This window comes from Hylaeus anthracinus, unplaced genomic scaffold, assembly GCF_026225885.1.
Source record: "Hylaeus anthracinus isolate JK02 unplaced genomic scaffold, UHH_iyHylAnth1.0_haploid 11989, whole genome shotgun sequence".
NCBI lineage: Eukaryota > Metazoa > Arthropoda > Insecta > Hymenoptera > Colletidae > Hylaeus > Hylaeus anthracinus.
In genome coordinates, this window is record NW_026534337.1 from 4,890,740 (window position 1) to 4,917,729 (window position 26,990).

Below are 26,990 nucleotides of genomic sequence, written 5' to 3' on the forward strand. Positions count from 1 at the left end.
AATCAGAGGAATTGAATCAGAGGAATTGAATCAGAGGAATTGAATCAAAAGAATTGAATCAGAAGAATTGATCCCGAACAAATTGTTCCTAGAAACATGCTATAGAAATTATCCCAGTAGAATTACGCTTCAGCAATGATCCTACAAGAAGTAGATGAGAGAAATTGCGCAATGTTGAGATTTCAAGGTGTAATAACATGGTAGGAAATGTAACGCGGCGAAGAATAATTTCTCCCCGATCTCCGGTGTTCACATAAGATCTACCGCGCGTATTCTACGGTGTATAGTTAGAAAGTCGACGCGCGTTTCCGTTGACGCATCCGCCGACGTTTCCGCTCTAAGCTACCCGACTCGCATCTTCTTGTATTCTGGATCCACCTGTGCATCGTTCAGTTTCGATCCCGACTGATCGCTTGTAAAACGTCGAACGGTCGAGCGGGAAATGTATCTTTCGCGCTCTGATTTACATCGGACGTTAGAGATTCATTGTGCCGTTATGCCAACTCGAGTTGCAAGAAAGATTGCCTTTCCTGGGACGAGTTGTTACCTTCTTCCTTCAGGCATTGTCAGACGTGATTATTCGTAGATGGATCGACGCGTTAATTGTTTCACACGTTTTCAAACGACGCGAAAGTTGTTGATATATCGTCAGCCATGTTTTTATGGAAGAGTTGAGATAATACTCAGCGAAAGATGCGCATATGAACTTTCACATGAATGTAAGAGAAAGAATTGGACTTCTCAGGAACAAAATTACTTAATTTCATCTTCTTTCTTTAGAGATCTCCTATGGAACATTATTTAGGAATTATTATCGGTAGACTGCGGATTTTTATGCATTTATAGGAAATTTGAACGTGTAAGAAAATGCGAATCGTTGGTCATTCTTCATAAACAGCAATTATAAATATAAATAATGGCCACTCTGACATCGGTTGAATATAGAATTAATTCTATAATTAATACCACTGAGTATCTTGATTTCTTCGAAATTGTTAAATCTAAGCAAAACTTAAAACCAAATATTTAAAATTCTACTTTTCATCCCATTCTAAGACCTTTCTCCAAAAATTTTATTAAACGCACACATTTCACTAAAGTATGTATATAGAAAGAGAAATAATATAATTTCATTCCTACAAATTGAAAACAAATAAAGAAGAGAAAACGAGGAAGAAAATACTGGAATCCTATATTGTTGATCCTGAAAGAACTTCAAGGACTTAGAATCGGTAGCTTCAGGAGCAAAGGTACTTCTCTGACTTAATGTAGGTATATTTAAATAACATGCAATACCAAGCTATCCCTTAATTTTGTTATTTATCCTGATGGGTTCTATTTCTTCAAAGGATCGATTTACGGTCGTCGAACAGCTTGTCGTTCGTTGCCCCCGTTGCTGGAGCATTTCACTGTCAGAGGGTCTTCGCGTTTCCTCCCTCCTCGTCGTGATTTCCCTGCCGAGTCGTGAAAACGCCGCAAAGCGCATCCCTAGAAATGCAACGAGTGGCGTTTAATGGCCCTCACTGCGGGCCAGAAAAACTTCTACAACACGTAACCGAGAGTGGTTAACTGCCTGTTTGAACGAGGTGTCCAGGCTCATTTACATTTCATGGCTGCGGCGTTACGGGACTGAAACCAACCGGTAGGATATCCTTAATGGATTTACAAAGTGTTATTAGTTACGATCTCTATCGATCGTGAGATCCACGCAACTTCGTGGGATTGCCTTCATCGCCATTTTTTTTTCTAGCTTTATCCTGATTGAAACAGAAACGGTTTTATATCAAAGTAGTATATCAACGAAAACATCTTGTTTTACTGAAGTGCTCTCGATTACGTTTTATTGCACCTCTTTATTTGAGATTCATTGACAGTCATATTTTGCTTTATCTCGGTGAAGTTATTTTTATTTATCATCACTGTATGTTTTTTATACGAGCACTCACGATAACGATTGTGAATGGAAATAGTACACGTCTATAGATTGAAAATATACTGATGTAGTCTATTTTGTTTTTTACTTGCCTTAATGTTATATTTATATATATCCATTTATTTCTACATTTTGTTTCACTTCGATAACAATTTTTATTAATTACAACTGTACTTCTATGGTAGGTAAATGCACTGTCCCGTAAATAGTTCAAGTTTATAAATTAGAAAAATGAGTTTGATCATGTTTATCTTTGCCAAATAAGGGATTCCACTATTCTCTGGTTTATTATATTTTTCATTTTATCTTAACGTTATATTTAAACATATACATACATATATGCCTACATTTTTCTCGACATCGATAATAATTTTTCTTAATATTGACTGTGCCTATTTGGTATGCAGAAGCACTACTCTATAAATAGTTCAAGTCTAGACATTATAAAAATGCTTTTAATAGAAAATTGCTATTTTATGCTTCCATTTATCTGTTATTCGAACAAAATTTATTACACATCTTTATTTCATAAAATTGATGGACATGTTATTTTACTTTCAAGGGTCGAAGTCAATATGTAAAATGAAACTATTGGCAATTATCGGTGCGCGTGAGCCATTGACTGCATTTGATTTACCCCTACTGCGATAATAATAGTTCACAAAGTTTTAGTGGAAAGCGTCGATACGATAGTCGAAAATGGTGTAGAAGTTTGCCAAGTTTGATTAGTCTGGTTCAAGTCTGAACGAGAAATGAAATATCGACTGAGCGTGCAACTGATTTTTAAGAAGATAAATTTCATGCTTGAAAATTTTATGGAACATATTAGAACTTTTGCACGCTAAGAGACTGTTCTGAAGAAATCTGAATGCACTCCAATATAAAACAAATGTAGCATAAAATATTTGCATGGCAGAGCGGAATGAAATATATCGTCAAGAGAAATCGTTCTTTAATATTCCGTTCAACTTACGATGTTTCAGTATTTTCACTTTATTTATCGTAATTTTTTAATGCATTCTACCAATTTATGAGACGTGCAGCATACGCGTTCACGCATAATATGTCCATACTTACATCACAGGGGAAACGAGCGCTGCTATGTATAGAACGTAAAGCACGAGGTAACTTGAAAGTTGAGAAGTCAAGGTACCGTGAAATTGGTAGAAATATATGGTATCGAAGAAATATGATTAATAGCAGGATTAAGAATGCTGGTATTGAAAATCCTCGAAATACACACGTGAAATCAGAGAAAAGACGTAGGTGGTTTATGACGGAAAAAAATGTCTTTATATGGTTAATTTTATATAGACTTTATGCAATCTGGGAAGGAAAAAAGTATGGAACTCGTAAATTAAAATCATAATGCATCACAGGTATTATTTGCGCGAAAGACGGATATTATGATTAATGACTTCGATGTTTTTGAGTTTTCAGAGCCATAAACATTGCTTTTTTTTTATGTTAATGATATATATTTGGTGCTATGTTTTGCAGAAAGTCTTGTTTCAGCTTTTAAATAGTAATTATACTTTTTAGAATATTTTTAGATAGAAAATATATTTTTAACTTTATTTAGTATTTAAATTGAAAGTATCAGATTATACTAATTATTTATTTATATTATATATTTATATTGATAATATCTTTCCTTTTTCCTAAATCAAAATGATAAATATAAACGTTACGACGTTGTCCAAAATGAAAACGATAACATGAATATGAATATTTAAATCTTTAGTAGTATCTATACACTAAAAGTATTTTGTTTCTTCTGAAAGTAGAGATGGAAGATTATTTTTACCAAATGAATAATACACGTAACCACCATGTTAAGAATCTAAGAAATAATTTAATGCAAATTTGTTGCAAATGGAGTGATGATCGAGATTCAAAATATTTTTAATTGAAACCTTACATATTTTCATCCATAATAAAATAATGTATGTTTAGATAAATTATTCACACGCTATAATTTGTCCCTTTGCACCACACAACTTTTGTAAAAACACATTCTTTCATCCCTTCATGAGATATCGGACCATTCCGCTTTAAAAGAAACACCCTGTGCAATGACACAAAGTTTTCCGCGCACAACGTGCGTCTTGCTCGATAATGGTCGTCCGCAAAGGGTTAAGCTTAAATCTCGTTGATGAACGCCGCGTGTACCGATCTTCCTGGTCGTGTCCGCGACAGAGTGCCTTCCGTGGAGCGAACCAGTGGTCGTACTGCTCGAGTAACTTTCATTTCGTCGCGAATCTAACGGAGTTTCTCGTGTCACTCGGACTAGCTGCAAGCCCTGCAGGATAGCCTAGCCGCTTCCATCGCGGAGCGTGCGCTGATTTTTTTGCTGGAGTGCACTCCGGTGCAGTGGACGTGCGCGGCCGCTGGCAGAGGTAAACTAGTTGTTCCAACGACACTACGGCATTCCACCAGCCGTGGCATTAAAGTCCTTCTGATATTCACGCTGTCGTTCTGGCAATAATTTCCGTCCCGCTGACAAGAGCATCGATGCGCGATATCGTTTGGATGTGTTACGATCGACACTTATCCTCACGCAGCTCGTTTCAAAGACCGGAAGCGCGTTCCAGCCGCGATACTTTTCCATCCGTTTTTCTCTCCCATCCTCCCAAGGGAAAAGACGGGGCTCGTAAATTCAGGATGTAACACGAAGGATTCTACTCGATTTGTAATTGGAGCGTTGGGTATAGTGATCAGGAATAATGTGGTTGAATTCCGATCGGTCGGCTAATAATTACCACAGTGGCATTTTTCAAGTGAGGGCTTGAGAGAGTAGTAATAAAGTTGATGGTAATCGGAACCGTGAGAAGGGGGGGTACCACTTCAATTTTGAAGGACGTGTTTGAATCTTAATTTTTGAGAACGTATATAACATTTTTAATTTTGGAGAACACGTGGTACCATTTTAATTTTGGAGAACATACGGTACCACTTCAATTTTGAAGAACTTATGGTATCATTTTAATTTCGAAAAACGTATGGTACCACTTCAATTTTGAAGGATGTGTTTGAATCTTAATTTTTGAAAACGTATATAACAATTTTAATTTTGGAGAACACGTGGTACCATTTTAATTTTGGAGAACATATGGTACCACTTCAATTTTGGAGAATGTATGGTATTTTAATTTCGAAGAACGTGTGGTACCACTTCAATTTTGGAGAACATACGGTACCATTTTAATTTTGGAAAACAAATACTTTCACTTTAATTTTGATAAACGTATACTTTCATCTATTATATATTCTCTAACCCTCGTTTCTATTCCTCAACGTGTTTAATGGCTGTAAAACTTCCGTGACCTAATGTCCCCGTACCATGGTAAATTGATATACCTAACGATACTTTATTGCCAGGCTTTCGATTTGATTGTAAAACGTTTGGAGCACGATGTCCGAGGTCGTAAGTTATGGATTAGGATCAAGAGCTACAATGTAACTACTGTGAAACGCGGTTCTTTCTCTCGGGGAGTCACGACATTTGATTCGATCGTTAAGCTACCGGATACTCGTATCTCGAATTCTTCGGTTGCCGCTCGTCTTCGCGTATTTACGTTGATTTCTCACCGTGTGACTGTTGCTTTACGAGTGGTCCGGTCAGTTGAGGGGCAACTTGTTCAAGTGCACTCATAGTTTCACCTGTACCCGTCCTCGTTCGTTTAAAAGTGATACTTTGATAGGCGAGTTCGGTGCATTAACGAGGACCAGTTTCTTCATCCATTCTCTGATTTCTTGCACTACTATAGTTCCATATCCTGTAGCTTTTAAAAAGGTGTTTTAAAATGGATGCTGTGAAACGTACCTTGGGATTCGAAGACTTATGTTTCTTGTTTCATTTTATATTTCAAAGTGAATATTGCATTTATATCATTTTGTAATTGTTAGAGACTCTTGATGTTAGCTGTTGCTCACAGTTGTACTTTTCATAATATGCTAACTCTTAATTTTTCATATTAGGTGCTTATCGTTCTTTATTACTTGTTTATCACTCATCAACTCATTAATTTTTATCGATCTATCATTGAATTTTAATTATTACAATAAATTATTGGTTTCTTTCAAACCTATATGTAAAGACTTTGAATGTTAAGTTTTGTTATCATTTTAGTATAGTATTCAATGAATTCTTTTGTTCCTGACATAATTTCCAATTTTTCTAATTTACTACTATGCCTATTTCTTTTTGCAATTGATTGTCTTTTTCAATGATTAGTGTTGTCGTGCTTTGTAATGTAATTAACGATTACAATTGTACTTTTCATACAGTGCTAGCTTTCGATTTCTCAAAATAATTATTCCACACCAATGTTACTTTCCTGACGATTAGCATCTAGACAACTTTGGTGTCCGGTGCTGCAATTATCATGCATGTTCTAGCTTCTCACACTGACTATTATAACTATTTTACGTATACTTCTATGTAATTATTATTAAGAGATTTTTTATGTTAAGTGTTCCAACAGAAGTATCTCAACACAGATAAAGCTCGTAATCGTTTCTAGTTTCTCCGGTCAATTATTGTATGTGTTATCTTCATAATTGAGTTAAGCTAACCTAGAGTTTCAATACCAAGTGCTATTATTTCAGCGTTCAAATCTAATTACCTTAAAATAGATAGGCGGTTCACTGTTTTCATGTATACGGGAAACTTCTTCATTGGTTTTTCACTTTTTAATGAAACACGTACTTTTGCTATAACCAACGGCCGTGTAATTTCAAATGAAAAGTTAGCAAGATACCATAAATGATAATAATCGTGCGTAAGATTTTTTTTTCATGCACTGCTACCAGTTTTACTCTTTTTCCGTAGCTAGACCATTCTAAATTCGTTACATTCACGTAATATGTACATTCTGTAAGTAGAAAGCGCAGTTGCACGCCGAACAATTGTGTAACCGAGCAGTGTATTAGAATAAATTGTTTTCAAATTCCTGAATTCTTTTGTGTTCCAATTATCTTGTGGACGGAACTTTCAATCTAAATTACGCAGAGAATGTGAACATATATTTTTACGTTCGAATTTCAATTTTATCACTCACAAATTCAACGATAATTTGACATAATCTTTTGTGACCATCACATGAATTTCTTTACGTGTACATGCATTAATATATATCAATATAAATAAAATCTGCACTAATTAAGTTAAATTTATTACATTAGTGTAAGTTGGTACAGTAATGGTATGATATGATATATTAGTATAAGGACAAATTGTTAGTGAAATCATCAGTAAATAATCAATGATGACAACACTTTAACTGACCTGTGAAGATGGAATTTTTGCACTTTCTTAGTTAAATTACTATTTATTTATGTTTATCACAAGATAAGATTTATGCACGTCTTAATTATTGTTCTCGTGAACATGGAACCTAATTAATGCAAACGTGAACATTTCTCAGGATTAATTTTCTCGTCGCAACAATAAACGAATCGTTAATTAATATTATGCCTTGAAACGTTCCAGGCACCGACCACCGAAAACGGGAAAAAAATAACAGAGTGGCTTTGGACAGCTTATGCAACGTCTGTTTATTTTTCGCGTGTGCAGAGCAGCCGTGACAAAAAATCGTTGAATATTTATCACTCCTGTCGTGTATTTGCCTGGATGTTTTAGATGCGAGTAGGTGATGCTTAAAAACGGAAGCCTACGAAACTTGGGCTCGCGCAAACTCGTTTCAACTAATGGAATCAATTCCAGAAAACATTGTCGTTGATTCCACGCGATACGATCACAATTTCCTACGTTACAGCGTTATACCTTAATGAGATTCTGGGCTCTAATTAAATATCTCGTTGAACGCGCTCGGTGTCCATTCCATCGAGTCAAAGAAGCACTGAATCGCAACGCGGAACGAAACTCGTCGTTTCTCGATCTATTAGGCCGAAACGTACAAAATGTTCATGTTTCTTTCGCTTCAATTGCAGTAGAAGCTTCATTTGTTTTTAATCGGCCTTTTCATTAGACAAAATTTTTAACGGATTTCATGTTGAGGCAAATGTTAAATGGACATTACGATTTCGAGCATCGTATGTAAAACTATAACAATATCATTATTCTTCACGAGCAAACTAATCTAATTTGTAATAGTAGTCACTATGCAAGTGTATTTTGTATGTACAGATTAAATATTGTGGTACTGTATGAATATAGATAAATTATTCTGATACATATTATCGATATACACATAAAACTTTTTCATATTGTAATGTATTACTTATGCATATAAAGCATTCTGATATTTTATGTGCGTGTAAATCATTTTGATATTTTCCATATACAGATAAAATATTCTGAAAGAATTACAGTTTACCCATAAATTAAAAAAGTCAATTTGAAAGTTGAGTGTTTCCATAATTTGCGAAACTTTGAACTATGTATTTCAGGCTCCTGAATCAGAGGATTATATTGTCCAAACAGATGATATTCTATTGAAGCATTCTTATTATAATCTTTTAAATTTATTCATGTGTAGTGTATTTAGTAAAAAAATATTATGCTATGAAAAATGTGATAACAGCATATAGAAAAATTGTTCATTTATTATACAAAATATTAAGAAAAAGAGACTCTGAACTCTTGACATGATTTACAATAAAAAGTCCTTAAAAAAAATTCTTGAGCTTTACAATTCACATATGCTTGTAATTGAACAAATTTAAAACATTAATGCTTCAAAAGACATTTGTTTGGAAACAAAGCACAAACAGTCAACAATAAAATTGGTCTTATACTCTCATAGTCACCTTCTTAAAATGCAAATTTGGTTTTGGAATAGATTACTATGCCTCGTTGCCATTTATTCATTCGACAGATCTTGGTCGATTTTCGTAAAAAATTCCTCTTTTACTAAACGTTATTAGTCAATGCAGAAATGGTTTGTTAGATTGACGTTGAAGCAGTGAACTGCACCACACTGCCGATTTCACTGATCCTCCCCGAGCTTAAGAGGGATTCAGTTCTCGAGCTTCTCAACTTGTCCAATTTCTTTTAAACCTCTAGAAATTGTCGAGGCACTCTTTGTGGAGATATTCTGCGAGTTCACAGATTACCATGGATCTGTGTCAATTAGGCTCCTCGAATCTTTGTTCTTCATCTTCTTTGCAGGTCTCTCAACTGAGTAGGATTTATAAAACCCAAGAATAGTAGCTACATTCATTGATACTTCTGTTTACAAAAATTAATGTTAATATCACAGATTGTTTCAAATTTTTAAGTTTTATTTAGATAAGATTAAATTGTACTGCACCAACACATCACTATTGTTGGATAATATTACCTAAGAAAGGTGAATTATTATATTTTGTGAGCTATTGTAAATGTATTTCTATATTATGGTAAGGAACATTGCCTTTGGGATAATTATATACTTCAAATAATTGTGAGTGTAACTTCACTTTTATTACTTCATATTTTTTTACATGTAGATATTCTTCTGATAATTTATTTATTTACTGGATAAAACTGTTTTTGTAGAAAGAGTTAAAAGACGAGCATTTTGTACTAAAATGTTTATTACAATTTCAGATTCTGTAGGACTTTGTCATTTATGACTCAACTAAAAATATTTTACTGTTCACAGAAAGTCATTCTTTTGAAAGATTACAAAAATATCACACTAATATTCGTTTGACTTTCTGACGAGGAATCTTTATTTAATATACCGAATATACTAAACGCATGCATGCTTACTCGCATTACAATTCATTCTATTACTACATATATCTTTCACATGCCTAATATCATTGTTACAATTATTTTCATGCTATTCTAGACTTTTAAAAGCGTAATTCTCACTCCCCGACTTTTGAAAACTCATGTCAGAGGAATAATAAAACAGTGATAATCAAACGTGAGATATTTCAGCCGAATGCGTCTTTCATTCTCCACAACATACCGTATACTGTTTTATGACTGTAAAATAAATAATGAATTACCGACAAGCAGTGCAGTTTGTATTTACAGTCATGGGCCTAAGAAGACCCATTCTCAAATATTCAAGAATTAATTAAGAATGGAATTGTTTTTAAATATATTATAATTGTAACTAAACAGAAAGTATTCTAAATAAATAGTTCTTGGGACAGTATGTTTGAATCGTGCATCTAACAGACGTTTCAAAGATTGTATGGTCTAATATCGTCTGTCCTCGAGCGCTTCGCAAATCGAAGCGCCAGCCACGCATTATGTTCGTTGGCAAAAATTGAAAAGCACCCCTTTGGGAGGCGTGCCAGAGATTGGCAAACATGTTTCACCACGCTGGGCCGTATACGCGAGGAAATGAAAAATCCACCGACGAGCTACGCCCACTTCTAATTGCTATCGGTGAATCGCGCGCACTCGGAGAAATAATAAAACGGCAGCGAAACGGAATCTGGATTACCGTCGATTTTCTTTCGTATTATAATTTTATGCGGCGCGCATACCCTGCTCCGGTTCACTGGCGCATCTAGACTAATGGGGGCCTGATTCTAATTACTTTAAGGAGACATATCCTTTCCTATAACGTTTTATGGAAAACAAATGCTATTTGTATAAAAATTAATCTGTCATTGTATATTTGTATGTATATTTGTATATCTGTTTACTACGATTCATCTATATATCATTCACGTGTGTATATTTATTAAATGCATTTATCTATTCATCATTACATTTATATAGTATTTATCAAATAAACTTGTACATGTACAAATATATATTTATGTATTTATCAAAGACATTTATATATCTATTCAAACACATTTATATATTTATTGATTCTTGTATGTATATTGTATATCAAATGCGTGTACATATTCTCGTATATATTAATGACACGTTTATCGAAGATGTAAGGCAAACAAACAGTGAAATATATCAGTAATATAAACAATGCGATCGATCATCCTACAGTCGTCGGTTTTGAAAAGTATAAAAATTATCGTAGACAGAAGAAAAGTTTTATATTTGTAGTCTTCTATAGTAAATAATTCTTTAAAAAAAAATCTACGAGAGTATCAAAGTATTTGGTCAGAAATATACGTGATAATTAACTAGTAATAAAAAATCTTACAAAATTAGAAAAAAAACCAAAGTTTTTACACGTGATGTTTTATTTGACTTCAGCACTCAAAATAATATCAATTCGACACAGCTGCTAAAAAATGTTATAATACAAGTAGTACTTTCGAAATAAAATTAGAAAATAATCAGGAACTTCTTTACAAGAACCACAACAATTTTCAAAAACAACAGAATTTCTCTTCAGTGTCTCTAAATGGTACTTAAATTAAGAAATGAGAAAATAGGAAGCTAATGAGTGTCCAAATTGAATTCTCGTTAATTTCGTGGTAGATCCGCTCCTGGACCAGGTTCTCCATTGGAATGAGATCGCCAATCGACGTTAAGGCGAGCACGAACAGGGCAATGAAGGGACGGAAAGGCAGGTCGATTCGATATCTCGACGAGTCGAGCATTAACGCGCTATTAAGACGCATAGAACCGCTTTGGGCATCGCTGGCAGACTCGCGAGACACGGAAGAACGCCCATGGAATGAGAAGAGTTCGATTGAGACCGATCGGGTAGAATGATAGCGCAACTGGCTGATAAACGGGCAGAAATGTCGCCGAAGCACGCGATAAAGTTAAGTTGCAAATGAACGCGGAGGGAAAAACGCGGGTAGACGTCAGAGAATTAAAGAATTAGTTGCCTCAACGTTGAATACGGGATCCAGAAGAGATAAGTACTCGAGAGAAGTACGACTGGTTGAGGAAAATTAGATAGTGTCGACAAAATGGAACGACGGGTGTCATCTAGCTGTGGGCTTTTTGCAGTTTCGTGGAGCTCGAGAATTATGAGCGTGCAGGTAATTGCACCGGTGCATTTAGTACTTACGAGAGTTGAATGAACAGATACCCTTAGAATTTTACAACTTTAAAAAGGAATGAATTATATTGTAACCTACTTAATCTTGAATGGTTTTTCTAGTGGATAAAAATTTTTTTCATGTGATGCGAATTGTTGCTAAAATTACAATGTTTATATACATTGAAAAGTGCGAAATTTACCTGTTGTTTAAATACTTCTTGACCACGGTTTAATTTAATTCTAACATTTTCAACATTGGAAGAGATAATCAATAAATGCAGGCAGCATGAAGAAAATAAAAAGTAGAAACAAACACGTTTTAACATAAAAATGAAAAGAATGAAATCAAACGTAAAGAAGTAAACGAAAAGAAAAATAATGAAAGGTTTATATATTTAGTGCTTTCTCTAACTTGAATACTTAAAATAATGTTATCATTTCAATATGACAGTTAAATTGTTATCCATATATATACAGATGTTCGGTTTTCATTAAAATTAGAAAAACATTGGAGAAAGAATTTATGTTTACATTTATGAATGGTAGTCAAATAAACAAATAAAAGTAACAATTACATTACAAACAAAAGTGAACCAAAGAGAGCAAAGATGCCTCGTAACACAAAAACTCCATCCGCAGAAAAAGAAACGAACCGCGTAAAGGATGGCAGAACTAACGAAAGAGTAATCATGGAAATGGATGGCGGGCGAACAAAGATGTAGCGGAGGAGAGAGACACGAAAGCTCGATGAGAAACCAGATCCAAAATCCAAACGGTTAAAAATAGAATCGAATAGCTGGAGGAAGACCAAAATCAGGAACAAGGATGAAAGGGGGAGGAGAAGGAGCCGAAAGAGAGAAACAAATAGAACAGAATTCCTGTCTACAAACTTTAACGGAGGCGACTCGGTCCACTGGAGATGCTGGGAGGCACGAAGCGTGTCCGAAACCTATTAAAGCCCATCTACCTGGTCCTAAAACAATACGGTCTTTGGCGCAGGTGCAACGCTGCGAATGATTCCATCGTGCCGTGGGGCCCCTCTCGATCGCGGTCGATACTTGATCGTCGTACATCACGAGAAATCGGTCGTGAACCTTTGATCTTCGTAGCTGAAGTTGTTTCTGACCCGGTCCAATTATGCATGTCGGCCGTAATTATGGGTTTAATTAGACGGCCAGATGCATTCAGTGAGAACGTCGAAACCCGTGCCTCGGCCGAAAGGCGTCTTGATATTTTCGTTTCAGTGATTAATTATCTTTGACCTCGATCTTGATCTTTGCTCACGTTTTCAATACATACACCCGGCAAATAAATATCGGGTGTACGTGATTTTATTGTAGCACGCGGCGTTATTCATCGTCGCCCGTGATTTTATGGTATTGCTCGGTTTCGTGGGATTTGTTGGATACATCAAGATTCGGAGCAAGGGTACAAAGTTGTTTTAACACATTCGCGATCACCAGATATTTTACGTTTCCAATACCGAGTACTGACGAAAGTAATAAAATTCTGAAGCTGAACATCGAGAATTTGTATCGTTAGGGCAAAGATAAAAATTACAAAATATGTTTTGAAATATCAATGTTGTAAATATGTAGTGTATTAAATGAAAAGATTTTCATGATTTTTTTACAACCAGGAATAGAATTTGAAGTGACGTAAACGCACGTCAGCGGTCGCGAATATGTTAAGAGAATATGAAATAGGAATTTCTTCAGGAATTCAATAAATTTTTACACATACATAATGATTCACTCTATTGAATGAAGAACTAAAGAATTCTTTGGTTACATTCTACAATGGCAAAATAAAACTGATCTGTTCTTAAATTCACATGAAATAAATTCAATAAAACACATGATCAATTAAGGACTTATACATGCATACTACAACAGGGGAAAACAGAAAACATGCTACTCAAACATTGAATCATTTTTTTAAAGGAACATTTAATTAATACAAAATAACAACCGCAGACGAAGATTATTTTAAAGTTGAAAGTAAAAATAGCAACAAATAAAATGAATTTCCAAATCCAAAATTAGCCTTGAAGTACAAAACTCGGGTCAAACTCGTTTTATCCTATTTTTAGACGGTAAAAATTCGCAACCTCCGTTAAATAAATAAAATAAATTCCGCCAAAAGCTACCGACGCTGGAGCTGCACGAATCGATAACAAAGAATGTAAACATCGTCAGATTTCACAGTTTCCGTGACTTTTACCTGGTTCGAGCCACGTAAGCAGTCATAAATTCGATTTCAACGGATTTTTTCGACTTTAATTCGCCGAGAGTACGCGCGACTGCTGTTCCGAGGGTTTGTCGCGTGGCTACGACAATTTTATGGCAGGACGGAAGGAGGTATCAATTTTATTTTCTCGTAAAGCGACTCCATCGAGGTGAATTTGCATTCCGTGTGGTGCACTTCCGCAAGAGGATCGTGGCAGGCTCGCATAGTGGCACCCCGAGGGTATTTCCGGTCCGCGTGCGTACGCACATTGAAGGTTTTTCATGCGGGCGGACAGATCATGCCAGAGGGGATTCGAGTCATCCTTTCTCGTCCATGCGGAAAGAAGCGGATACGCGGAGAAGCTTGGCTCTTCATGGACCGCAGGATGCGCGTCATTGCTTCTGGCATATTCTCGATCGTGCCCATCTTTTCCCTCATTTTTATCGAAATCATATAAATTGATTCTTCATTGTGATCGACTTCGCCGAGAATTATTAATAGCCCGCCGATCGGGTGAGCGGAAAGCTAACGTTTCGATGCGGATGCATACTTTTGTTCACTCTGTGATGATTATAAAAGATAAATTGCTAAAGATATAATAATAATATATAATTATATAAAATAATCTCCAAAAGGAGTTCAGAGTTGCATGAACTACTGATGGTTACTAGGCACTTAATGAATATTGTTGCTCGATCTTGTTTAATAAATTAGATTTTTTGAGGAAAATAATTACTTTTATATTATGATTTATATGATTACGATATTACGATGTTACAATGAATTTGGCTATAATCTCCAAAAGGAGTTCATAGGTTACTAGGCACTTAATAGAGATTGTTGTTCGATCTTGTTTAATAAATTAGATTTTTTGAGGAAAGTAATTACTTTTATATTACGATTTATACGATGAATTTCATTCAAATATTACACTCTATCTTACCTATTTCACTTTGTCTTTTAATAAAACACGAAGTATATTCGATTTTTTTAAATTTTAGTCGAGAGTGCACAAGCATTAAGGCAAACATTATAAATTTTGATAATATTTTCAGTTAGCAGAATATGAATTTTTGTACGGTGACTCGAATGTTATAGTAAACTCTGAGTTGCCTTGCCACTAACTCGATTTTTCTTTTTTTGTTTCAGGTAAGTCAAGACAAGTTAACAAAGATGAATACACAACTATTTTTCAAAGAAATTTTTCGGCTCAGGTATTTATTACAATTACTTACTATTACAGTGCAGAAGAATAATTATTCCTATTTAACGATTAATTAGACATGCAAGATTCGTTGCTTTTCTGTTATTTTCTCTCCTTTTTCTACTAGTTCTTCTATTGTCAGATCAGGGATAGGAAAAATAATAAAAATTCTGTTTGATCTACTCAACATTTGAAACGCTGAGGTATTAGTTGATCAAAGTCATGGTTTATATTATGAGTTTTGGTTTTTTGGTATAAATCCTTTTATTTATTCCAAGAGAACAAAAATTCTGTTTGATCTACGTAACATGTGAAACGCTGAGGTATTAGTTCAAAAAATTGACAAGGAAGAGAGTGGAAAGGCAAGCCCTCTGCATTTTTTCGTTTCATCGAGACAAGTACTTGAAGTCCCCGTAAAACTCTATTCACGAGCAATTGCAAGAAAGGTTGCTCTTGCATTCTGCATTACTGGTGAAGTTTATGTCAACAACATCAGGGGACGAACCCCAGGTTCTTTTGGCAGTATCCATCCTTTTTTGAATTATGTCTGTGTTTTTCTTTATTTAGTACTATTGTTATTACATGAGCCGTTCATTGCACAAATCGATTGACTCCATAAAACGAAAAGTAGGAAAATGCGATGAAATACCCTCTGAAATAAATTATTTATTATTCAATGGCCAAAATGGCTAAAATTTTTGTCGTTTAATGGTGTTAATCTTTTTTATTCAGAAAAGTCATCATAAATATAAAAAGTTATGACTATACCAAGTCTTTTGACATTTAAATTTACGATTTGTCAAAAAGTGGAGTTAATCGATTTGTGCAGCAAACAGCTTATATCTGAGCCTTTGTTACATTCACCGCGTATGAATTCCGTGACGGGACGCCAATCACGCGTTACCAGGACCAAACGTCGATACCGAATACCCGTTATCACGCAGTCCACGGAGTATCAAGCGCGCGTAGGCCGCGGAGCAAGCATACTCTAGTTCCTGCATCCGTTTCGAAGCTGCGAGTACGATTGCGCGTAGCCATAGGTCGGTCAGGCCTGAGACTCTTCCATCGATAACGACAATCCGGCCGAGAGGATGTTTTATTCAAGGGAAATTGATCTTCCGCGGCCTGCACCGCGTTTGCACATATCCACGTGCACGCTTTACACACACAGTGGCGATCAACCAACGCGGATTCTTGCGTGTTTCGCATGACCTGCCATCAAAGACGTCTCAAGCAGTTAACCCATTCACTGGCAGGTAAATTTAAAGCATTTTCCTTGGGCGCCATGATTTCATACAGATGTGTAATCTGGGTTATTATTTTGATAATAAAAAGTCATATTAAATTTGTTGTTTTAAAAAGTAAATTTACGATCTTCTTCTGCAATAATTCGTGCCAGTAGTTGCCAGTGAGTGGTGGTTAGAGGGGTACTCTTTTATTTTTATCAGTTTCGAGGCAATTTTCATGATTTTTCTTGCGGTCAAAGTATTTGACATTAACTTTGAAAATCTGGCACGTTTATTTATACATGCATGTACAAGATTCACTTAAATTTACAATTGTCCTGCAAAATAGGCTCAGAATATTAATGCGATTGAGTTTGCCTTAATGATCCGAATCAATGAAAAAATGACAGAGGTTAAACAATTAAACTGAACGACAAGTGTGAAATTATCTAATCTTCAACAGTTTCGAAACGAAATTTTAATTTTGTAGAATTTTTTACGAATTGTAGTTTGGCAGACAACGTGTTTAAGACAGTTGATTAGAAATACCTACTGTGACATGCATCAATTTTTTCTACTTTAATTTATGACAAGTGATAGGTTTTTACTTGTATACTTTACTTTTTTAATATGTTTTAGTTGGTTCTATTTGACGTAGCTCGAGTTATCATTTTCCTATTGCCTTATTTGTTGAAACAGCATGAAGTAACTCTTCCTAATTAACGGTATATCAAGGCAACATCCTAACTGTCCAATCCTATCCCCGCTAGTAGTATATCCACTCTTAAATCAGGACTCCATGAGTGTTACTAAAGATAATGGTCGAAACGTAGTACGTTTATGAATAAGTAAATTTCAGAATTAATTATGCTTCCAACCGATCCAACACAGAAAATACACTTCTGCTATCACCACCTAATACTATAGAGCTAAGAAAGTAAAAAAGTATATAAGAGATAAAGTAAAATTTACCAACTGGTCCAAGGTAGTTCTGCCTAACGTTAGAATTATTTAAAAAAAAAGTGATTAGAGTTTTGCCATAAACGAATACACAATTTAAAGTATTTCTTGTTTTCGCGACAATTCACCTATCGTCAGATCTAAGTCAGTCCTGCCTAACATTAGAATTATTTAAAAAGAAAGTAATTAATATTTTGCCAGAGAAGAATACACAATTTAGAATATTTCTTGTTTTCGCGACAATTTCCTACCATCAAGTCCAAAGTAATCCTGCTTAACGTTACAATGATTTAAAAGGAACCTAATTAGTGTTATGCTTCGAAGTTGCATACAACTCCAAGCGTTTACAAATAATATAATCCTTAATCCTTCAGTTTTAGTCAAGCTATAATAGCGTCCTAAAATAATACCTATATTCTACAACCAGGGATTAAACCAGGACTCATGAAATAAAATGGTGGACAGGGTTAACTTCCCGAACGGTTGATCGTCACTGTGGGTGCAACGATGTGTACACGCGAGTGTTCGGTCACCGGAGCGTTTTATTTTCGCCGGTTATATCACAGGTGTTATCTTACGTCGTCCGCGTATAGGCGCATCGAGAAGCGGAGGAGGAAGGCGTAGGTATCGGATGTTACACAGCATAAGGGCAACGTTAGACAGGACCGAATTACACGGGGAAACGTTGCTCCTTTTGCCTCGGTGATCCTCGTGCTGCTTCTTTTTCCGCCTGTTGTTCCATCCAGGACGATGTTTAGATGATTCCGGGTTCGTACGAGCGCCGTATGTTCACCAACGGGATACATTTGGCGCGATTAAGTTCCACACGTGTACTATGAGTTTTTACGGTGGATCCAAATGTTGAGGAAACGATAGATGAAATAATTAATCATACTAATTTTTATTTACTAATTGGAAATGGAGTATAATGAAATAATAAAATACTAATTATTCTATTGACTATGATATTATATAAATATAAAGTATTGTAATTTACAATGCCTTTAACATGTCATGTATTTTCCTTATCCAAAATTTTGATTCAAAATTTAAATTATGTTAGTTCATATTTAGAAGACCTTTTACAATTCGAAGCAACTCAAGGTATGTAATTATAGTTATCAAAATGAATATGGATACTGCGGTTTTTTAAATTTACATGAATACTGCGGTTTTTTAAATTTACATGAATACTGCAGTTTTTTTTTGAACCTCGAAAAAAGAAATTCATAACCGAAGAAGTTAACCTCTTGACATTTAAATCTTTCGTACGTTTATCCTAAAATTTAAATATTTTAGCAAAGATTGACTTTATTAGCAGATTGCGTGCCACGTCAGTCATAATTTACACTTCTGTGCTTCGTGACCATGGTTTGGCAGCCTCGAATCAAGTCAGAGCGTTAAATCTCCATTTTATTTGCACTCCGAGTGACAGATATAACATATTAGCTAATAATACCTGTCATTCATATATGAATAACGCGGGCCACCATGAATCATTGTCTCATTTATATAAGAATCACACGATACTCATTGTGTTAATATCTGAGCTCGTAAATTAAACCAATTTATTTCGAACAGCAGAGAACAATAATGGTTGTCAGATAAATGCAGATTAAAGGAATATGTTATTACACTGAGACACTGTGTATATTATTCTTATATAATCGTATATTGTGTCAATCATGCATTTGAAAGTTAGAATATTTCCAATTAAAAATATTTTGACAAATATAGTATTTATCAAACTCATTGCTAAAAATGTACAAGAGGCGTACAAATTGTTGGCCCTTCGTTGTAAATATGCATTGTTTAATAGCAACGTACATCTTCATATAGGTGTTCATACTATATTTTATGATAATATCTCACGATACTAATTGAGAAACAAGTTAGAGCTGCAAGAAAAATAATTACAAAAAGCAACGAATATTTACTGTTTTGTTGCAAAATAATAATTTTCCAATGTATTTAAAATTACCATTTCATTATCCATACATTGCAGTGTATAATCTACAAAATTAAATGAAATTAAATTGTAAAATATGCTTAAAATATGCTTTCTACGAATACCTTCATATTACTCTACAACCCATAGAACATAAAATGAAAATAATTGAAATCGTGTACCATGACTGCGTACATATGACGACCAGTACAAAAGGCGTATGGATATTATTATACAAGATTGAATGGGACTTTCATCCAGTAATTATTCGCGAATCAACAGATCTTCAAGTTTCAAGTATCTTGTTATTCATTTGATGAACCATCAATACACCTACGGCATCGAGCATTATTTCCGTATTAGTATCGCCGACGTTGTATCGAGCGATTGCCCCGAAGTCCTTCGCCGTAAAGGCTATCCATTATCGCCAATAATATTGCATTACAAAGAAGACCTATCTTCAAGGGGTTAATATTGCATTATCCCGCGCATTGTCCTGCAATAACGATACAATGCGAACTGTTATTAGACGCAAGTTCGAAGAACCGCATTGTGCCGCGTCACCGGTCAACAAGGTGTTAATTAGGAGCATTACCGGCCACTTTTCATTCATAAATTACGCCCGACCGCGAAAACGTTTATTAGCTATAATCAAAGCTCACCGTGCTCGCGGAGCACTTAGAGTCGCGCACGTAGCTATTTAAAATCACGAGATACCGTTAAATACAATGTTCCGGCGTTACTGGCGATAAAGCACAGGATCAGGCGTACGTATTCCTTACGCAGTGGTTCTTGGCCTTTTTAAACTCTCATCGCGGTTTAAAGGTGGATCCGTATCGTTCTCCGGGGTAGAATTTATCAGGTTGTCCAGAATATAACTGCGTGATTTCGCTATTAACTATGAAGGTGAATAACAACTCTTTGGTACAATATTTTTTAAATTAGAGCACATTGCAAACCATAACTGTAACTCTATTCATATTTTTTATATTTTGCAGTTTTTTGTTGGTGTAAAGTAAAATCAATTGCACGGAATGAGGAGCAACTTCGGATATATTAACAGAATTCATTATTTATCATATCCTTGTAGCTTATACATACAATTGATCTTTCTTCATTCCTTCCGAAAAATTTTAAACACTTAGAAATATGGATGATGCTGTAGTTATTCTCCAACTATATATTCCTATATAGCTTTTCACTTTTTCAGTTATGCAATATTGGATAATAATATCAGAAGGATGTTTGATAAACGATAAATCTTATATTTTACTTTTATATGAATTCTACTTTAACTTTTCCTTAAAATTTTATCTCATCTTAATTCAATAGCCAAGGTCTGTAGTTATTCCCTATTTTCATTTCATCCAGTCCACGTTTAATTACTAGTAGCGGTCACATGTCAGGACAATTCGAGCGAGGGAACGTATATTTCTTCCCGCGAGAGATAGGGTGTGAGGAACATCATCTTCATCCGCAGCGATAACCGCTTCCGAAATACGAACGCTTTCAATTATACCCCAGCCTCTTCGAATCTTATCTGTCTCGCCACAGTAGCCTTCTCTGCTCCTATCGTCTGCCAGATAGCGTTTCCGAATTTTTCGAACCGCGGTTGAAAATTTATCGTCGCACTCGCGGCGTCCTGATCGTTAATGCTATCTCGCGCTCGCGCTTTTTCAACGCCTTATTTAGAACCGTGGCTCGAGAGTGGCCGCACGTACTACGCTCTTAAGGGCCGCAGTTCCGCCAAGGGAAGGAAGCTTTAATCGTTCCGAAAATTACACCACCGCACGTGAACGTACGGCGTTGTACGTTACTCGGTGTGCAATACCCGTTACACTAGCATCTCCGAGAAATGCTACTCTCCGTACGCCACGGAGACGCGTTAAAGAGAAGGAGAATCATGGTCATCGCAAGACGAGTAACAACACTTTCTGCTGCTATACCTGCTATCTATGCGCGTAACTGTTCGGCTTAATATCTATTATAAACTTGCGCGCCACTCGCGCGAGATACGCGCTGGGACAGTGATTCTTAACCGAGTCGACGTGACGCACACCAATCTTGGGGATTGTTGCCGATCTTTGGCGACCAAGAGATCTTATTTCTTTATATGCGAGAGGAACAGATTTCCTACTCTGCGTATTATATATTTAAGGGGGCAACCCACCTTGGATGCGTGAAAATCATAACTATAATATATTCAACGATTTTGGTCGAAAGCAATTGATTCAATAAAAAGTCTGTTTGCTGGCACTTATTGTACATATATTGAATAATAGAAAAATAATTTTTATTTGTATTTTGTAGATAAAGTAGCGAGGTTCTAAGGTACGGTTAGACCTGAAAGAAAAAAACACGGATTTTCATTTTCTACGCGTTGTACACCTTGGAAGTATGTACGGATTTTACGATCAGTTTAAAACATTTCTTACTAGAAATATTTTTTATTATAAATGTGCTACAAACGAGAGTTTTTTTTCAAATGTTCACCACACATTTATGAAAATTGATATGTATTTTGAAAAATCCTCATGTACTTTCGCAGTATATATCATGTAAAAAATGAAAATACTTGGTATTTTATTTCAGGTCTATCCATACGTAAGAAGATTAGAGAATCATTAGGAAAAGACTCGTCGTATAATGACTTCAGCATCGTTACTTTATTGAAAAAAATCAAAATCAAAATCAAAATTATTTTTGTATTGCTTAATATATTTATAATAAACGTTAGTGAATTGATTTTCTATTAAGTCAAATGTTTTCGAAAAAAAAAATTGTTAATCATGGCTACAATTTACATGGAAAAAAGTGGGAAGAATTTTATAACAGTTAAAGTAGGCTGGTTAGGTACGAGATCTTGACTTTAAGTTGTGCTGTTCTGAAACATCGCGTCCTCTGTCAATTTCGAATTCCAAAATTATAAATGAGAACACGAGACCCGACTTGGATCTCAGACCTTATGGATTTTTTTTTCTTAGTCGAGGGAGAAACAGGTTCCCTACTTAACATATCGCATATCCGTATATTTAAGGATACAAGGAAAATTTGGTAACAGCTATATTGCCCTGAGCACGTGCTCTAAAGTAGACGTGTTGGCCACCATTCGACAAGCCTTGGCTTGGCTGAAGGTGTATCTTTTTGAGGTTTCATGTCCCTCCCACTTTCAGTTCGGAAGTTATTATGTATGAACGAGGAGAGGAGACCTAAGGAAATCCAAATATAGAAATTCTTAACCGTAACGGTTGTGTTATCGTTTCAAAAGTGTCCAGGTTTGCCATGAATAATCTAGAAGTTCTAGATTAGAACTGATCCACACTCAACGCAGAATCTGGGGTTGAAACGTTTAACCCTTTGCGCTCTACTGGGGCCAGTGCAGCCACATGTGTAGTATGCGCCACAACTCGGTTCGAATTTCATTTGTGGTAACGTAAACTGAATGTTTCAAGTACAGAGATATTGTAGAATGCTAGTCATGGCATACCGTAGAATCCAGAAACCTTTGAGTAATCGCTGATGCTCGTGGAATTCCTGGGGCAATCAATTATTAGTATTCCTGGTGCAATATTGCAACATTTACGCGTATCATGGCGTAAAGTTCATGGAAGCCAGATGGCGAAGCTTTGTTACTTGTCAGTCCCTATTTTACAGTTTATTAATAATTTCCAAGCGATTTAGCAATCAGGATTCTAAGCTGGTCAGTATATTACACGCAATGTTCGAAGTACTAGCTAGTTTGTAAATAATTTTTCAGTACGATTAGGGACTCCATCTCGCTGAAATAGGATTTCTTCCTCGTCATAGTTCACACTGATGTTAAATTATGCTGCGAGGTGAACGAATACAGTTACTTTTGCATAATTCCATCCATTCGAGTTAAGAAGCTTCCTTATGCATGAATTAATCTAAGCACATTATGGAGCTACCACCGAAACTTCATGGTTCGCTTTACACGAAAAAGATTCCATTGAGCTAAAACACTTTCATTCAATTTGTTTGTTGAAATTCAGTACGTATTAGGGGGCCAGAAAGTAATAACGTTTCTTTTACATTAAATTCAAACAAGTAAATTTATAATATGTTTTTATTTTTAATCAATTATATAATCGTCCTCGTTATCGACAACTTTTTACCAAATTTTCAATACCTGATTGATAAAAATCAATTGGTACACAGTGAGCTGATTAATAATAAACAAGTACTGACATTCGCAGAAACGATATTACTTTCTAATCCCTCTGATATAATTCAGTCGGAAATTATTTAAGGGTCTACGTCGCATTTATCAATGCTACGAATCTGCAAAGTTTGAATTATGAAGGATAAGAAATGTAATAGAAGATAGAATTATGAAGAATGAAGTATAAGAGATGTTTAACATCTAATCGCATCGGTCCCAAGAAAATGCTTGTTCTAATTCACAATCTATAGTTATATTGCCTTCAAGATATCGTAATAGAAACATGTCGAGCAAGCAAAGAATGGCGTAGCTGTAGAATGAAAATAAAGATAGTAACACTTACGACTTGAGGTGCAGAATTCCAAGATATTCATTAGGAATTAACGCTTACAAGTAGAGATAAGGAGCTACAAGCACATGTATAATATAATGAAAGAAATAATGTAGGATTGTATTGCTGTCATGAATGTATTACATGTGCTTTAATGTTTTCGTATCTCGAGAAACAGGGCAAGAACAGCAGTAAGGAATCAATTCTCAGGGTTAAGTGTGGAAATATGGAAGACAAAAATTAAGAGTATAACAGGAAATGCTGTTATCAACACATTGCATGCGGGTATACTTTCCAGCGGACGTTTTCTCGTGAGTCTCGTGGGAGTTTGGTCATTCAGTAAAATCACAACAAATCAAAAACCACTCCGTTTTTCTTAACGAAACTTTTTTTTATTTTACATTTAAATATGTGCTCTATGATTATTGTAACACCTTACGTACGGCGCTTTTTTTTTTCTTTTTTTTCTTGCGTACGTCCGGCTTGCTAAAGCACATTTTTAGAAAATCATGAAAATAGACAATTTTTAGTTTTACTATGTATTCTAAAATATTTGTTCATAACGACAAGTACAAATAGCAATGATACGACTTTAATATTTCTTCACAGTATGGTATCCGCATATTGTATATATATAACTTTTAACGCTTTACCTTTGTACGCGCGTGCGGTACGCTTGCACGTAACTATTATATATATATATGCAATGCCCATCGTATACGTTAAAACGTAAAAGTACGTTTCCAGCATACAATGTGTTAAACAAAATGTAACATGTACTCCTGTTGCAAGTACCAAATACCTATTCAGAGCTAAGGAAATGGAAAGATTGCAATAACAAGTAATACTTTTATTATAAGTAACGTTTATCATTCGTAACCCTTTGACGATTACGGACGCACCGGTGCGTCCTGATTGATGTGTGCCAGGTAGCGTAACGACGCACCGGTGCGTTCAAAGTTATTCTAGCCAAACAGACTGCAAATCTACAATCGCAATCGTTTGTTATAGCTATACAAAGCTTACTCATAAACTGTGTGTGTTCTCCAAAAATACTTACTCGTCAAAGGGTTAATGATGTGACAGTTTCGTCTTGGATCCGCTAGTTGAACACTTCGTTGAAAATTTTCTTCCAGATTAATAAATAACGAGAAATTATAAAACCTACTCTTTGTCCAAGCCGCAATTGTCAATCAGACCTAAAAAAACGAAGAAAGTGCAACAACAAGTAATATTTCTGCCACAGAGGGCAAGGATCAATTCTACCCAGTGTCTTCCTGGATTTTCTAGACAGATTCTTCGGCAACACTATCATCAGATGCTGTCTTAGATAACATTCTCTAATATCAGCCTACTCAAAGAAAGCTGCTTCGAGCAATATTTCGTATCGTTCCATCCAGGCTGAGTAAAGGAACGTAAAGCTCGAAAACAAAGCCTGAGAATGGCGTGACCTTCTTTAATTCCGCCAGCCAGCCAGGAATTAGCGTCACCGTGAACGTTACATCACGCCCGGAGTAATATCTTACTCCCTGCACACACGATTGATACAAACTCCATATGCGAGGATCCTAGGAGCCGAGGGGCAATACGGTGCTTCCCACCTTGGACGCGGACTAACAGCATTATCTTCCCGAACGGTGCTCGGTCGCATTGCATTATTTCGCTTCGAGCGCTATATTAAGTCTACGAAATTCCACGCCGTGGCTGGCGAACCGTGCATACGAAGGCTGGCTAAGCGTGCTTACGAGGCGCGCGAGAGGCAACAGCCTCGCAGCGCTTAGGAAATCCAGACGTCGGCGTCGTCGTCCTATAGTCTGGAGGAGCAGCCTCGAAATGTTTACGATGGAAAGTGGAGGCGTACACCACGTCGTTATCATCGTCTGCCAAGGGAACCTTTCTCTCTTCCTTCTCTTACATCCACGTTGGTCTCCTCTCCCCGTCACGGCGGTTCATCCACGTCGCCCTCTCCTTTTCCTCATCCCTTCCGCGCACGTACTCGCGGATTTCCTCTCGACCGCGAACACCCAGACTTTGATTTCTCCTGGATCTTCTTTTTCTCACCTTGAACTCTCTTCCTCTGGCTATCTCCGTCTACGCGCTCTATTTGGTCGTTGTTTCCACGGGTCGTATTTGGATTCGCGTGGCGCGCGTTATTCGCCGTCGTGAAATGATCGTATAAGGCAGAGGGGGACTCGGCCGTAGATGGTTTGAAGGACCGGTGGCAGACTGGGTCCAGGTTCCTTCCCTCGGTCAGCGTGGATAGGCAAAAACTAGGATAGGCCTAGATGGCTGGGCTTCCAGGCAGGGGAGGATCGCGGGAGAAAAATGCTGCCGCGACCGCCGAGGAAGAGAATGGGAACGCTTTACCTTTGTACGCGCGTGCGGTACGCTTGCACGTGACACGGAGAGGAGACTCTAATTGGAGCGGCATTGAACCTTCTTTGTTTATAAATTTTTAGTACGCTTGCAATTTGTGACGGAATAACGAAATGGAAAATATTGTGGGTGATTCGCGTAGCATAAATGTTCTTCTTTGACTGTTGAATAATATAATATAGTTATTATAGTTGCCAGGCTGTTATTTTTTTTTCGATTTTGGTATCGTTCCATTTCTGAACACGCGTGCAAATGTACGCTTGCTCGTGACACGGAGAGAAGACTAATTGGAGTGCCATTAAACTTTCATTGTTTATCATTTGCGAGTAGGTTTGCAATCCGTGGTGAAATAGCAGAAAGAAAAATATTGAGGGTGATTAGCTTAGCATAAATGTTACGGTCTACTGATTCACATCTTCTTTTACGATTGGATAATATATTGTAGTTATTCTATATAGTTGCTAGGTTTAATCTATCTTTAATTTTGAGGGTGAATTTATTTTCTATTTAAATTTTCAAATCTATTTTCAAATCTTGAAATCTATATCTAATGTCTAACTGACTTAGTGTATTGACCCCTTGGATCAATCTTGATAAGTGACATTCTTTTTGCAAAATTCGTGGTTCAGTGATATTGTTTTATACATTGGCGAAGTTGAAGTTATTCATACAAAGTAATAATATTGACGTTGCGATAATTGATGAGAGTAGTAATATCGTGA

General features: G+C 36.0%; 1 protein-coding gene across 3 annotated transcripts in view; it reads left to right on the plus strand.

The window, feature by feature from the left end:
- LOC128888002 (uncharacterized) overlaps nt 1-26,990 on the plus strand; it is a 170,876-nt gene that overhangs the window by 30,135 nt on the left and 113,751 nt on the right. Inside the window, exon 2 of one of the 3 annotated variants that reach the window (XM_054144568.1) lies at nt 15,190-15,254. The exons of the other annotated variants lie outside the window; for them this stretch is intronic. The gene's annotated coding sequence lies outside the window, so the exon portion shown is untranslated. The remainder of the gene's footprint in view (nt 1-15,189; nt 15,255-26,990) is intronic. 3 annotated transcript variants of the gene reach the window in all.